Source organism: Bicyclus anynana, chromosome 25, assembly GCF_947172395.1.
Source record: "Bicyclus anynana chromosome 25, ilBicAnyn1.1, whole genome shotgun sequence".
Lineage (NCBI taxonomy): Eukaryota > Metazoa > Arthropoda > Insecta > Lepidoptera > Nymphalidae > Bicyclus > Bicyclus anynana.
Window position 1 is genome coordinate 6576064 of NC_069107.1, and position 14067 is coordinate 6590130.

The 14067-nt window shown below is 37.3% G+C and overlaps 1 protein-coding gene across 1 annotated transcript in view; it reads left to right on the plus strand.

Annotated features, from left to right (window-relative positions):
- The first annotated feature begins 204 nt into the window (after positions 1 to 204).
- The window catches only part of LOC112058329 (uncharacterized), a 76735-nt gene continuing 62872 nt past the window's right edge, over positions 205 to 14067 (plus strand). The window contains exon 1 of the mRNA XM_024099082.2: positions 205 to 433. The gene's annotated coding sequence lies outside the window, so the exon portion shown is untranslated. The remainder of the gene's footprint in view (positions 434 to 14067) is intronic.

Sequence of the window (14067 nt, forward strand, 5' to 3'; positions counted from 1 at the left end):
AGAAAAAACACTTTTCGTACTTGAGAACAAATTAATTTTGAAGAAAATTGTACGAAAGTCATGTTCGCTCTCGTAAATCACTTGCCCAACTCAAACGCTACATCAGTGTATCGCTTCCAATTTTAAATATCGGTCAATCGGTAGAGGCAGCCCTGCTTGCATTCGATCAACAATGTTAAATTTAGCCAGTCTAAACCGCGATGTCAAAGATAGCGTACCCGTTTCCGAACGTTTTCCAAGTCCCATGTCATATCCATGAGTGAAAACCCCATTAAAAACTTTCCTTGCTTCTTTGTGGTTTATGCGGTCGATTGGAAAGTGTACCGTGGATTATAGTGGGTTATAAACCATTGTAGCGCTTGATATCTGCTCAGTGTTTCTGTCGCCCTGGTATTTCTGCTGGATTGGTGAAGTGAAATTTTTCAAAATTAAGGTATTTTTTTATATAATAATTTATTTATTTTGCTATTAACCGCGAAATTATTATATTATTCATGATGAACTTCTGCAAAGTAACGCCTGCTTCTATCCAATAGTAATTTTTTTCTTATTTCTAGTATAAAGTACTATAATTATGTAGTTGAATTTTGAAATTATTATCTACTTTACCTAACCAATTAGTAAAGCATAATTTTACTATGTTAATGGGGGTTTTAAATTGAAAATTTAATATCTTAAAATGTGTATTTGTAGGTATATTTATTTTTAATAGGTAGTGAAATAGAAAATATTTTTTTTAAATACAGTATCGTATTTTAAAAAAAATATTTTCTATTTCACTGGCAAATGTTGAATATTCTTATTTTAATACAACTTTTAAGTATACCAAAGCTTATAAATCATCCAATTGATCATAACGTATAACAAATAACGTGGTCTTTACAGTGGTAAAAGAATCTTCAAAATCGGTTCAGTACTTCCAGATATAACCCCATTCAATACCACAAACTTTACCTCTTTAAAATATCAAGTAAAAAGTATAGATTTCAATAACGAAAACTTTATCCAAATCGAAAATTTATTGAAAAAAGAAGAGAATTTTCCTACCAACCAGCATAAAAGCAGTGTGGTGGGTATATACGCTATATCTCCTCTCTGACATAAACGGAGGTCTGACCCTTAAGTGGGCATTTAAAATACCTACTCTGATAATGATATTTACTAATTTTGGATTTTTGGAGTTAACTCCATAAGAAATCCCCCCCCCCCCCCCCGGTATGAAAAATATATGGCCAGTAAAAATCAATGAACGACAGCGTTACTTTTTTTGTGCGCAACCTGTTATGCGCACCTTTCACCGTGCGCTGCGCGCTAGGGCTAGTATAGAGATGTACATAGTGTACTGCGGGGCGACATACAACAATTTAGACAGTCGATCTGAAAGAGTAGTCTTTTCGTGCGTCGGAGCTGACACACACTTTTTTTCAATTATTCAGATTTTTTTTGGATTTTCCATGGGTTTGCCTATAATTTTCTTTTTCCTACACAATTTGGAAAACTGCATCGCAAAAAACAGAATAAAAATTGCATCGTACAATTTGTAGATGAATAAAAAGAGAATGAATTTCTCATTATAAAAAAAACCAAGCCTCTGGTCAAAGTCAAGAAAGATGTTTTCTCTAATACAAGCCGAGTTCAATGCGCAAGCAATCTGTTATTTACAAAGCGGGTAGAGACGTCCGAACAAATAGAAATCGAGATATAGTACGTAAACCAAGACTCACATTATAACAGATACCGCTATATCAAGTAAAATACTCGTACGTGTACTCGTATTTAGAAAGAAATCTCTTTCGTTACTCATCATCATCATCATAATCATCATCATCATATCAGCCGATGGACGTCCATTGCAGGACATAGGCCTTTTGTAAGGACTTCCAAACAACACGACACTGAGCCGCCTGCATCCAGCGAATCCCTGCGACTCGCTTGATGTCGTCAGTCCACCTGGTGGAGGATCGACCAACACTGCGCTTTGTTGTGCGGGATCGCCATTCCAGCACCTTGGGACCCCAACCAAGAGTACATCGGCTCTTCGAACTATGGGCCTTCCCATTGCCAATTCAGCTTCGCGACTCGTTGAGCTATGTCGTTGACTTTGGTTCTTCTGCGAATCTCCTCATTTCTGATTCGATCACGCAGAGATACTCCGAGCATAGCTCGTATCGTCGCCCGCTGTGTGAGTCTGAGCCTTCTTATGAGGCCCATAGTTAGCGACCAAGTCTCGGAACCATCACTGGCAACACGCACTGTTCAAAGACTTTTGTCTTCAGGCACTGAGGAATTTCGGAATAGGAATTTTCTTTCATTACTAATCATGCGCTTTTCCATCCTTTGAAAGATTATCCTGGTATTTAGTCAATATAAAATTGAAAAACTAATTTAACAGTTAGGTTGCCAATGATGAAATATACATATTTTTTGAATAGATAATGAAGCTTTAAGTCTGTTTTTTTATTCAAAAAGCGCCAGTACGATTGAAATAAAGTGAAATTAAGACTTTATGAGTTTGAGTTTCAAAAAGGGAATAATGCGAGACAAATCCAGACACTTCGGTTCACATTGCAGCTAGTGTAATAGCATATTATAAGACAGCATCATCATTAACTTCGGGTTCGTTATAACTTGTGGATGAGTAATTTACCTTTTTTACGTGCGTTTCTTCTTTGGACTACGTCCTTTATTTTTTTATAATGGTTTGTAAGTCGATTTAACATATTTCTTCCTTACTCGTATATGTATACCTTATCAAAAAATAATTTAAGGTAAAAAATGTAAACTAGCAAAAATTCAACACTTTTGATTTTATAAAAATAAATTTTGACATTATTATAACCATTAGCATACAATGATGCAATAAATATGTTATAGACAATTCAAATAATCTTTCAGATGTGTGTATACTATCGGTGTCTACATAAATGTAAGTCCGTGACCCGAACTCTTTGCAATCTGGCCGAATGAACGTCCCACTTTAATCAAACTTAGTACAGGCCTCGCTTTTATTATGTAACAACAAATACTAAAGCCGGCATGGACGAGTCGAACGAGATTACAAATGGTTCCGTATTAAGATATAGTTCTTCTAATCTAAACCTACTATCCTAATTTTGTTTTATATCATAACGATTCGACGCCCCGCGGTTTCACCCACCCACCCCATGACATTTACAAATAATGTGACTTTGTAGTAGTAGAACAAATTTTAAATTAACCCTCATTCAATAACTTTGATATATTAGCCATTAATTAACATCAAATCAATAACCGTATTCCTTAGAGTCTTAACAATAGGCTTTTATGAAATCACAATGGCAACACTCTGGTTAAATTTTAATTAGTTAACAATAAATTAATAATAAATCTATACTAATATATAAAACCTGAAGAGTTTGTCTGTTTGTTTGATTGAACAAATGAACACGCTAATCTCGGGAATTACCTACTGGTCCGATTTGAAAAATTATTTCAGTGTTAGTCCATTAATCGAGGAAGGGTAAATATTATTCCCGTATTCCTACGGGAACGAGAACCACGCGGGTGAAACCGCGCGGCGTCAGCTAGTACTTAATTTACTTGTACTAAAATGACTTAAGAATTACTAACAATAGCCACTCGGTAAATTTCGTGTGTATCCACACTCAAAGTTAATGAATATTTTTTTTAATGCACTTTAAACCGGAGCATTGCTGATTGGCGGCAAAAATAAGCATAACTGCAGTATCCCCCGGACGAGCTTTTAATTAAAAATCCATAGATTGATATTCGCATGTATAGCCTGCAGAAGTTTTAAGCCATTGAAAGTTTTTTCATTTACCGAGAGATTCAATTAGTTTCCAAAACTTTTGCAACAAAACTAATAAGCACTTTTACGATATACATACAAAAGTTAATAAATAATGTACACCTTTTATTATTAGCTACTACCTGTATGATAGAAATTTTGTGTAGTGAGAGATTTACTGTGGCTATAAATAAATTAATTAAACAAATAAAAAAACCCTGACTGGATAAATTATACTAAAACTGAAAAGAAAAAAACAAGCTCAGTCCAGAAGTGTAGAAAGCAATTAGAAAACACTTGTCCGATTTTTATAATCAATATTATTATTTAGTCTATTCTTATATATCTATTTAGTATAGTTTATCTTGAGCTGTGATAGCCCAGTGGATATGACCTCTGCCTCCGATTCCGGAGGGTGTGGGTTCGAATCCGGTTCGGGGCATGCACCTCCAACTTTTCAGTTGTGTGCATTTTAAGAAATTAAATATCACGTGGCTCAATCGGTGAAGGAAAACATCGTGAGGAAACCTGCATACCAGAGAATTATCTTAATTCTCTGCGTGTGTGAAGTCTGCCAATCCGCATTGGGCCAGCGTGGTGGACTATTGGCCTAACCCCTCTCATTCTGAGAGGAGACTCGAGCTCAGCAGTGAGCCGAATATGGGTTGATGACGTATAGTTTATCTTCACTTCATAAACCTCGCACCCATAGTCAGCCGCCTCGCGTCTTTTGTTAGACAATTAATAAATAACGTTTTTCTAATTGTAGTTTTTTTAACATGGCCATGATATACCATTTTGAAATCCTCTCAAAAAGCCCTTGAATTTGATACTCATGTTGCAATATTCAAATTTTTTTTTTTCACTCCGAGTCAATAGCGTCTCACAGTCGTCTTGTTGGTATTTTTTGAATTTCACCTATCTAAGAACACTTGGGTTATTAAGACAAATCTAATGATATCTTAATTGCGGAAATCTGTCCAGCGGTTTGGAAGATATGAGGTAATAAAGAATATTACATACATACATACAAGATACGCGCGAAAAACATAACCCTTCTTGCAGTCGGGTAATGGGTGTAATATTGCTTTTACTCCCATTTCGTAATCCACTCAATCATCATTCTTCATCATTATAAACCCATATTCGGCTCACTGCTGAGCTCGAGTCTCCTCTGAGAATGAGAGGGGTTAGGCCAATAGTCCACCACGCTGGCCTAATGCGGATTGGCAGACTTAACACACGCATAGAATTAAGAAAATTATCTGGTATACATTCACTGTGTGACACTCCATCTGTGTATTATTGATTAATCTGTGAACCCCGGATGGTTACACAACTCTTCTACAAAGTATAAGTACATGGACGTTGTAATTCAGACCAAGGTTCATACACCCAAGGGACCGGACGTAACATAAAATCGTGAAAGGTTCATGCAATCTTTCCTTTGCCTACGAAGCTGTTACTGAAAAGATCTCTACGGTGAATTTGTTATTCACAAAAAGGTTTTCATTCGTCAGTAAAAGAAAATAGGAAATTTCGTTAATTAAAACGCTTCAACTTTGATTTTTTATCTTCGTTTCTAACACGCTTGTATATTAGCTTCACTTCTATGATATAAGTAAGAATCTTGGAATCATAATTTGATCCACTTCCCGGTATTCGTAAGGATGAAATTTTGCACACGCTCTGAGTTATGATGACAATACATGACTAGCTTAGAAACATCATTACAAATCTAATATGGCGGCCTCCCCAAGAGCGGACTGGCTGTTTGAAATCCACCCCCATAATATGGATATCAAATGAAAGGGTTTGCTGTCAGCTTCCTCTCCATCTTGTCGGAAAAGACTGTGTCACTTGTAAAGGTACGACAATAGTCCAACGGAGCGGGGATCGAACTACCACCTTTCGGTGATGAGTCTGACCGCTTTTAGCGTTGAGCTATTGAGCTTTATATTTCTCACTAGCGGACGCCCGCGACTTCGTCCGCGTGGAATTCAGTTTTTCACAAATCTCGCGAAATCTATCGATTTTTCCGGGATGAAAAGTAGCCTATGTGTTAATCCAGAGGAAAATCTATTTCCATTCCAAATTTCAGTCAAATCGCTTCAGTAGCCGCAGCGTAAAAGAGGAACAAACATACTTACACTTTCACACATACACACTTTTGCCTTTATAATATTAGCTACTAGTGTGTGTAATGGACGCCCGCGACTTTGCGCGGAATTCAGTTTTTCACAAATCTCGCGGGATCTATCGATTTTTCCGCGATGAAAATTAGCCTATATGTAAAAATGGAGTAACTTCTCCCGTTTTCCCAACATTTCCCTTCACTGCTCTGCTCCTATTGATCATAGCGTGATGAAAAGTATACTATAACCTGCCCAGGAGTATATAATTGTACCACGTTTCGTTAAAATCCGTCGAGTAGTTTTTGTTTCTATAACGAACTTACAAACAGACAGACAAAAAATTTATTGATTGCATTTTTAGCATCAGTATCACTAATCACCCCTGATAGTTATTTTGGAAATATATTTCATGTTGAACTCTCTACAGATTTATTATAAGTATAGATAGATAGAGAGATTATCATTACCTGCCTATTTGAATAACCCAAAACAGGCCAAGAGAAGAGATAAGGAGCTTGGGCCCAGCACACTGCTCCATTGCGGGTTGGTGGATATAATGTTAGACTCTATAAAACTGTAACTTTCTGAAAAACAGTATCTTTTAGTACTACTTATAGTCTCATGTAGGTACTATTGTAGGCACTTAAAAGCTCGCGAACTATTAAAAAGGGCCAGCAGCGAGATGAATAAAAGATGTCACGTTCTTCGTCCAGACAGTGTTTCGCAGCATCCCATTATCTCCGGGTCTTTGTCCTGTGTATTTCCCTTTTTTTGCCACAGAGAAATGTATTTTACAGGCACATTGGCCTAGTTTTCTTCAGTTCTTACAAAGGTATTCAACAAAGACGATTTAAAGAAATGGGGATGATGACTAGGTTTGAATATATTGATATAAATTAGACATTCGGGTAAATGCCACAGAACAGACAGAGGAAAAAAGCCACAGATAGAGACTACTGGTCATCTCTAGAGGAGGCTTTCACCCTCGAATAGATGCAGCTCGAGCCAAAGGCGAGAGCTATAGTAAGGAAGCAGAGGCTGTAATTATCAAAGCGCACGTAGGTCATACGACGTTTTATAACTCATTTGCGAGGAAACACACTTTGAATACACTTTCTGAGAATGAATTTGCATCTTTGCCTATTTTCCAGATGACATTTTGATACGCTTGTCACTTTTGCACAGATAACGAGATGCTTACTTACTAATAAAGTAAATTAATATTTTTGTGTTTCTAATACAGATAAATGGTTGACATTTATTGTCAAACTTATTAAAATTAAAGAAATCAATGTTTTTTTATTACATTTTATCTCACAAAGTTAATTTTATTGAAATTAATTTCAAATGTTGAGCACTTTTCTGACATATAAACTCTTTGGCAAGATTTAAAAAAGTACCGTTAGTGTTTAGACGGATGATAAAGGTTTTATATAACATTACGGCACATTACGATATTGATATTGGTGAAATAAGCGATACTTTACGAGCAAATGTATTATAAAATAAATTACATTACATCTAAATAATTTTGTTACATAGTAATAATATTAATACTACAAATCAAAATACTTTACTTTACGTTTTAATGTGATTTTTTTTCTCTCTCTTTCTTTTATTATTTCCTTTTCTAGAATGTATTCTCAGATTGTGCTTTTTTATAAATTGTTCTAACTATGGAAAATCTGTAATTGGCTGTAACATACAGGAAATATTGTATAATTGTATTCTTGGTAACGCTGTTGATTTTTCTTAAAATAAATAAATAAATAAATACTTGGACCTTGCTCACGAGATAACCGCCGTGTGGAATGTTGAGTCAACTATTATTGTTCCGATAGTTGTTTCAGTCAATGGTCTTATAGCGAAAAGCTTCGACCAACTTCTCAAGAAGCTTTCGCTTAACTGTTGGATCAAGAGTCGGATACAGAAGGCGGTGATTCTTGAGACGGCGCGTATTGTGAGGAGGTTCCTCACTCTGGAGCCCTGACCACCGGTTGCTTGGGCAAAAATTTAAAAAAAAGAGGTATAAATAAATGAGAGACATAAAATATTAACACTACAATAAAATTAATGAAAAAAAAACATTCAATATTAATTTATATCATGTAGGCTTAGAATATATTAGTTACGTAACGTGAAAGTTTATATTTTTTTTTTTTTTATTTTTTTTATTTTTTTTTTTATTCTTTACAAGTTAGCCCTTGACTACAATCTCACCTGATGGTAAGTGATGATGCAGTCTAAGATGGAAGCGGGCTAACTTGTTAGGAGGACGATGAAAATCCACACCCCTTTCGGTTTCTACACGGCATCGTACCGGAACGCTAAATCGCTTGGCGGTACGTCTTTGCCGGTAGGGTGGTAACTAGCCACGGTCAAAGCCTCCCACCAGCCAGACCTGGACAAATTAAGAAAATCTCAATCTGCCTAGCCGGGGATCGAACCCAGGACCTCCGTCTTGTAAATCCACCGCGCATACCACTGCGCCACGGAGGCCGTCACTATTTCGGACAAAGACTTCCTAGACAGTAACTTATAAATATCTTTGACCATTTGTATCCAGACTTAGTAACATCTGGAGTTACTGGAGTTATAAATAGTGTAACTAACCTTACTTTTTTATTACTTTCACAAATACAACTACATTTTATTTTGCACTCGTGGTTAACTAAATGCGGAACTATACATCGTACACAAGGGCTTTCGGCGTAATCATTAAATCTTTCATCACAATCTCGTTACTTATGGACTGAAACAAAACAGACTATTCCAGTACATAATATATCCACTTTAGCAGCTCATGTATTTGTGTAAATGTGTATTTATTGAGATAGTTCCCTTGAATAAATTCTTCTGGTTACTAACATGAAAATGTGTGAACCTGTAAGAAATTAGGTAATTAGATATCGTATGTCTCAAACGGTGAAGGAAAACCATAGTAAGGAAACCTGCATACCAGAAAATTAGCTCGATTTTTTTAAATAACACTAGGTGGTACGTGATAGCCCAGTGGACATGACCTCTGCCTCCGATTCTGGATGGTGTTGATTCGAATCCGGTCCAGGGCATGCACCTCCAACTTTTCAGTTGTGTGCATTTTAAGAAATTAAATATCACGTGTCTCAATCGGTGAAGGGAAACATCGTGACGAAACCTGTGCACATCAGAGAATTTTCCGCCCGCCTATCCGCATTGGGCCAGCGTGGTGGACTATTGGCCTAACCCCTCTATTTCTGAGAGGAGACTCAAGCTTTGCAGTGAGCCGAATATGGGTTGATAACGAATTATAAAGCCGAATGTTTGTGTGTGTGTGTGTGTGTGTATATTTGTTCCTCCTTTACGCTGCGGCTACTAAAGCGATTTGGTTGAAATTTGTAATGGAAATCGATTTCACTGGATTAACACATAGGCTACTTTCATTCTTACTTTACCGAGGGATTTGTGAATAACTAAATTCCACGCGGACGAATTCGCGGGCGTCCGCTAGTGTCTCATAAAAATCAAAATATTCAAACGTCCCCAATCACTAGGTGTGTGATCTCTGCCAATCCGCATTAGGCTAGCGTGGAGTACTATTAGAGATTCATTCTTAAAGGAGACTCGAGCTTAACAGTGAGCCGCACAATGTACAAGAAGTTGTAGGAAATTGATTTGTATCCACCGTAATGTGACGTCACAGCCCCATTGAGCACAGTTTATCGCCGATTCATTGCACATACGTCGCTTGTTACTAGTTCAATGCCATCTCCATCATGTTTCACAAATATTGTTTTCAGATACTTTCCTGTGTTATGAATGTTCTTTTATTTTATGAAAGTTTGTTTTTCTCTTTCATGATATGAAAGTAAGTGCACATTTCTGTGAATTATCGTCTCTGTGGTATTTATTGCCTCGAGTTCGCTCGACTTAGTTCGTTCGTAACACTCCTGATGGTCCGCGCGGGCGGGAATGAAAAACCCACGACTGATGCACCACACTTCCCCGCACGCACGATTTCACACCCGCGCAGTCTTTCCCCCCGTCGCCCGCATATCATGGGAGTGTCATCAACTAACTTGTTAGACTATACATATATATATATATATATATATATATATAATCATGTCTGAATGGTTTATGCAGTCCAAGTTAGAGCGCGCTTGCCTAAGATACTTGTTCACTCTTCATCATCATCATTAAGAAACCATATTCGGCTCACTGTTGTGCACGAGTCGTCTCTTAGAATGAGAGGAGTAGTCCAATACGAATGGCAGACTTCATACACGTAGAGAATTAAGGTATGTTTTTCCTTCACTATTTGACACGTGATATTTTATTTTCATTTCTCATACTCGGAAAGTAGTGTTGTTTTGATCTGAGTACTGGGTGGAAAATGCTGCTTCACTACACAGGGAGGGAATAACTCATACAAATTACTTCCCACCTAAGGGCCGGAATGAACTTTAAAAATAGAACTGCTGTCATTAGCTGTGAAGAGTTTTATGTTTTTTTTTATTTGTCCCCAACTAAATTCGGGGACAGGCAGAGATCGTTGACCATACCATACAGCCTGTTCAGACGTCAATGAAGTTCTAGAGGAAAACTTTTATGTAAAAAGTAAAGTAATTATAAAAAAAATGCTACGGCCATGTGAGTTTCTAAACAGCCAGTGTAAATTTAACGCAAACTTCCTAATCGGAATAAGCCGCAACAATAACGTGTTGAGTTCCCTAAATAAAATTTGAAAAGTCGACATAAATTGGCGGAATACTAATTTGTTATATAACAGTGACGGAGTTTAAAAAATAGATAATGATTAAAAAATATAATGACAATTAATTTTAAATATTATATATATAGTATTTAATATTTAAAAAAATCTAAATTGAATTTTGTCTAAAGTTATTTCCGAACGACTATTTGCCGTCTCATTTCTTCTCGCGCTTTCTCTCTTTCTCTCTCCCCAAGATGGTGGATTAAACAAGACGTTTTTAAGGTGCATAGTGGTTTCTATCTAAAGGTTTATTTTAAAAACCATACAAATGTGAACCAGTAATTTTATATTGCAATAAGCAATATAGGTATTCCATCAAAGGAAAAGTGAATTCTATTACATTAGTGGTTCTTCGAGTAGGATGTAACGATATTTTTACTTAAGTCATTCGCAACGTCGGTAAAGCAGTCGTCCAATTTGACGACTGCTTTACCGACGTTCCAAGAGCGGGCCAAATAAATAGACAAATAATTATAATTTCCTCGTAATCGAAATGAAATTTCCTCATATTCGAAATGAAAAGTAGAGTGTTTAACACGGGTAAAAGAATCAATTCTTTCCACCCTCGGTTAACAATCTACTATTCTTAAAATTCACATAACTGAAAAGTTGGAGGTGAATGCCTCGGACCGAATTCAAACCTATGCCCTCCGAATCGAAGGTAGTGGTCATATTCAGTGAGCTATCACGGCTCTACGCTTTTACCTTGAAGGTATCCAAATTATAAACGCTGTATTACTCTAAGCCGGAAGGGCATTCCACGCATTTATAGCATATTTTCGTCTAAAATTTGTCTAGACAAAAAAAACGGACAAGTGCGACTCTCCCACCGAGGGTTCCGTACAAATTTATAGAGTATAAATTTACTTAATCTTGACGACTCATTTGTAATTAGGTACTTTAAATAAAGATATTTTTGGGTTCGATCCCCGGCTGGGCCGATTGAGATTTTCTTAATTGGTCCAGGTCTGGCTGGTGGGCTTCGGCCGTGGCTAGTTACCACCCTACCGACAAAGACGTACCGCCAAGCGATTTAGCATTCCAATACGATATCGCGTAGAAACCGAAGGGGATGTGGATTTTCATCCTCCTCCTAACAAGTTAGCCCGCTTCCATCTTAGATTGCATCACCTTACCATCAGGTGAGATTGTAATCAAGGGCTAACTTGTAAATAATAAAAAAAGCGTTCTCGCACGAGAATATGGGAGGAGGGTCGAGTTTCAAGCCAGGTGTCAAGTAAATTTGCACGCGTAGTACATTAGTATAAAAATACCCACACATTTCAAGACGAATAGCGAGCAGCTTGGAAACATTTTCCGCCTAACGACTTTTACTGACAGATGACAGATAATTTTAATTTGATTGACTTTCGGCTTCCGACAAAAGTGATTAGGAAAGATTAGAAGAAGTTTAGAGTGCTCTGTTTTCTACGAATACGTAGAGATATTCTTTTTTTGCCGAACCGTGATAGCCTACTGGATGTTATCGCCACCTTCTGTTCGGAGGGCGTAGGTTCGAATCCGGTCATCTGGGCATGCATCTCCTACTTTTCAGTTGTGTGCATTTTAAGAAATTAAACATCACTTGTCTCAAACTTAAGGGAAAAATATCGTAAGGAAGTGCATACTTGAGAATTTTCTTAATTCTACGTGAGTGCAGTCTGCCAATCCGCATTGGGCTCGTGGTGGACTATTGGCCTAACCCCTCTTATTCTGAGAGGAGACTCGAGCTCAGCAGTGAGCCGTATATGGGTTATTAATGATGATTCTATTTTATAATGAAGTATTGTTTAGTTTTGTTTTCTATTTTATAATGAAGTATTGTTTTGTTTAGTTCAAACATTTTTGAAACGTTAAGTAATTGTAAAAACATCCTTCCTATACAACGAGAAAGTTTGTATGGATGTTTGAATGTTTGTTACTCTTTAACGCCGCAAGTATATCTATTTGGCTGAAATTTAAAATAAATAATTTAAGATAATACCCTGGATTAAAAATCGGTGGTTTCCCGAGATTTGTGAAAAACTTATGTTTATGATGGTTTGAATGTTTGTCACTCTTACACGCTGCCACTGTTTAACGGAATTAGCTGAAAAGAATGGAAATAGTTTGTAGCCTGGATTAACACATAATCTACTACATTTTATCCCGGAGAAAATGCACGTTTCTCGTGAAATTTGTTACGGTTTCAATATAGTCAATAAAATACTTACTTATTGATATTAGTTTACAGTAAGTAAGTATTAGTGTTATGTTTTTGTAGTCCATACTAAGAAAAAAAAGGAAAGGAGTATCTCTGCGTGATCGAATCAGAAATGAGGAGATCCGCAGAAGAACCAAAGTCACAGACATAGCTCAACGAGTTGCGAAGCTGAAGTGGCAATGGGCGGGGCACATAGTTCGAAGAGCCGATGGACGTTGGGGTCCCAAAGTGCTGGAATGGCGACCCCGCACTAGTAAGCGCAGTGTTGGCCGACCCCCCACCAGGTGGACTGACGATATCAAGCGTGTCGCAGGGATTCGCTGGATGCAGATGGCTCAGTATCGTGATGTTTGGAAGTCCCTACAAAAGGCCTATGTCCTACAGTGGACGTCCATCGGCTGATATGATGATGATGATGATGAAGTATTAGTACTTTAATAAATTGCCTCGACGATGCTAAACACATGAATATAGTTTCGGTTCCAGCCGAAACAGTCTGAAGTCGAAATTCGGTTTCGGTTTTGGCTTTGAACTCTGCATCTGGATCCACTGAACCGATTTTGAAAATTCTTTTACCACTAGAAATCCACGTTATTTGTGAGTTTCACAGGCCATAGGCCATAGGCCATAGGCCCTTGGAACCCTCGTAACTTTAATTTTAATTATCACCATTATCTTAAGTTTAATATTATTACCTGACGTTTCGAAAGAGCTTGTAAAGTAAGCCTATTTCAAATAAATGAATTTTGACTTTGACTTTGACTTTGACATATTTTATCCCCGTATTTACACTGGAATGGGAACTATGTGGGTGAATCCGCGAAGTTCTGCTAGCATAAAATTTTGGCTGGTGGGAGGCTTCGGCCGTGGCTAGTAACCCCCCTACCGGCAAAGACGTACCGCCAAGCGATTTAGCGTTCCGCTACGATCCCGTGTAAAAACCGAAAGGGGTGTGGATTTTCATCCTCCTCCTTAGAAGTTAGCCCGCTTCCATCTAAGACTACATCATCACTTACCATCAGGTGAGATTGTAGTCAAGGGCTAACTTGTAAACAATAAAAAAAAATAAAATAAGATTAATCTACATAAAAATATACTGATTTGCAGAAAAAACTATAACCTTTTCAATCAGCCTAGCTTTTGATCTCGACCTGTGCCGATAAGCTTCAGTCGAACAGTTATTCGC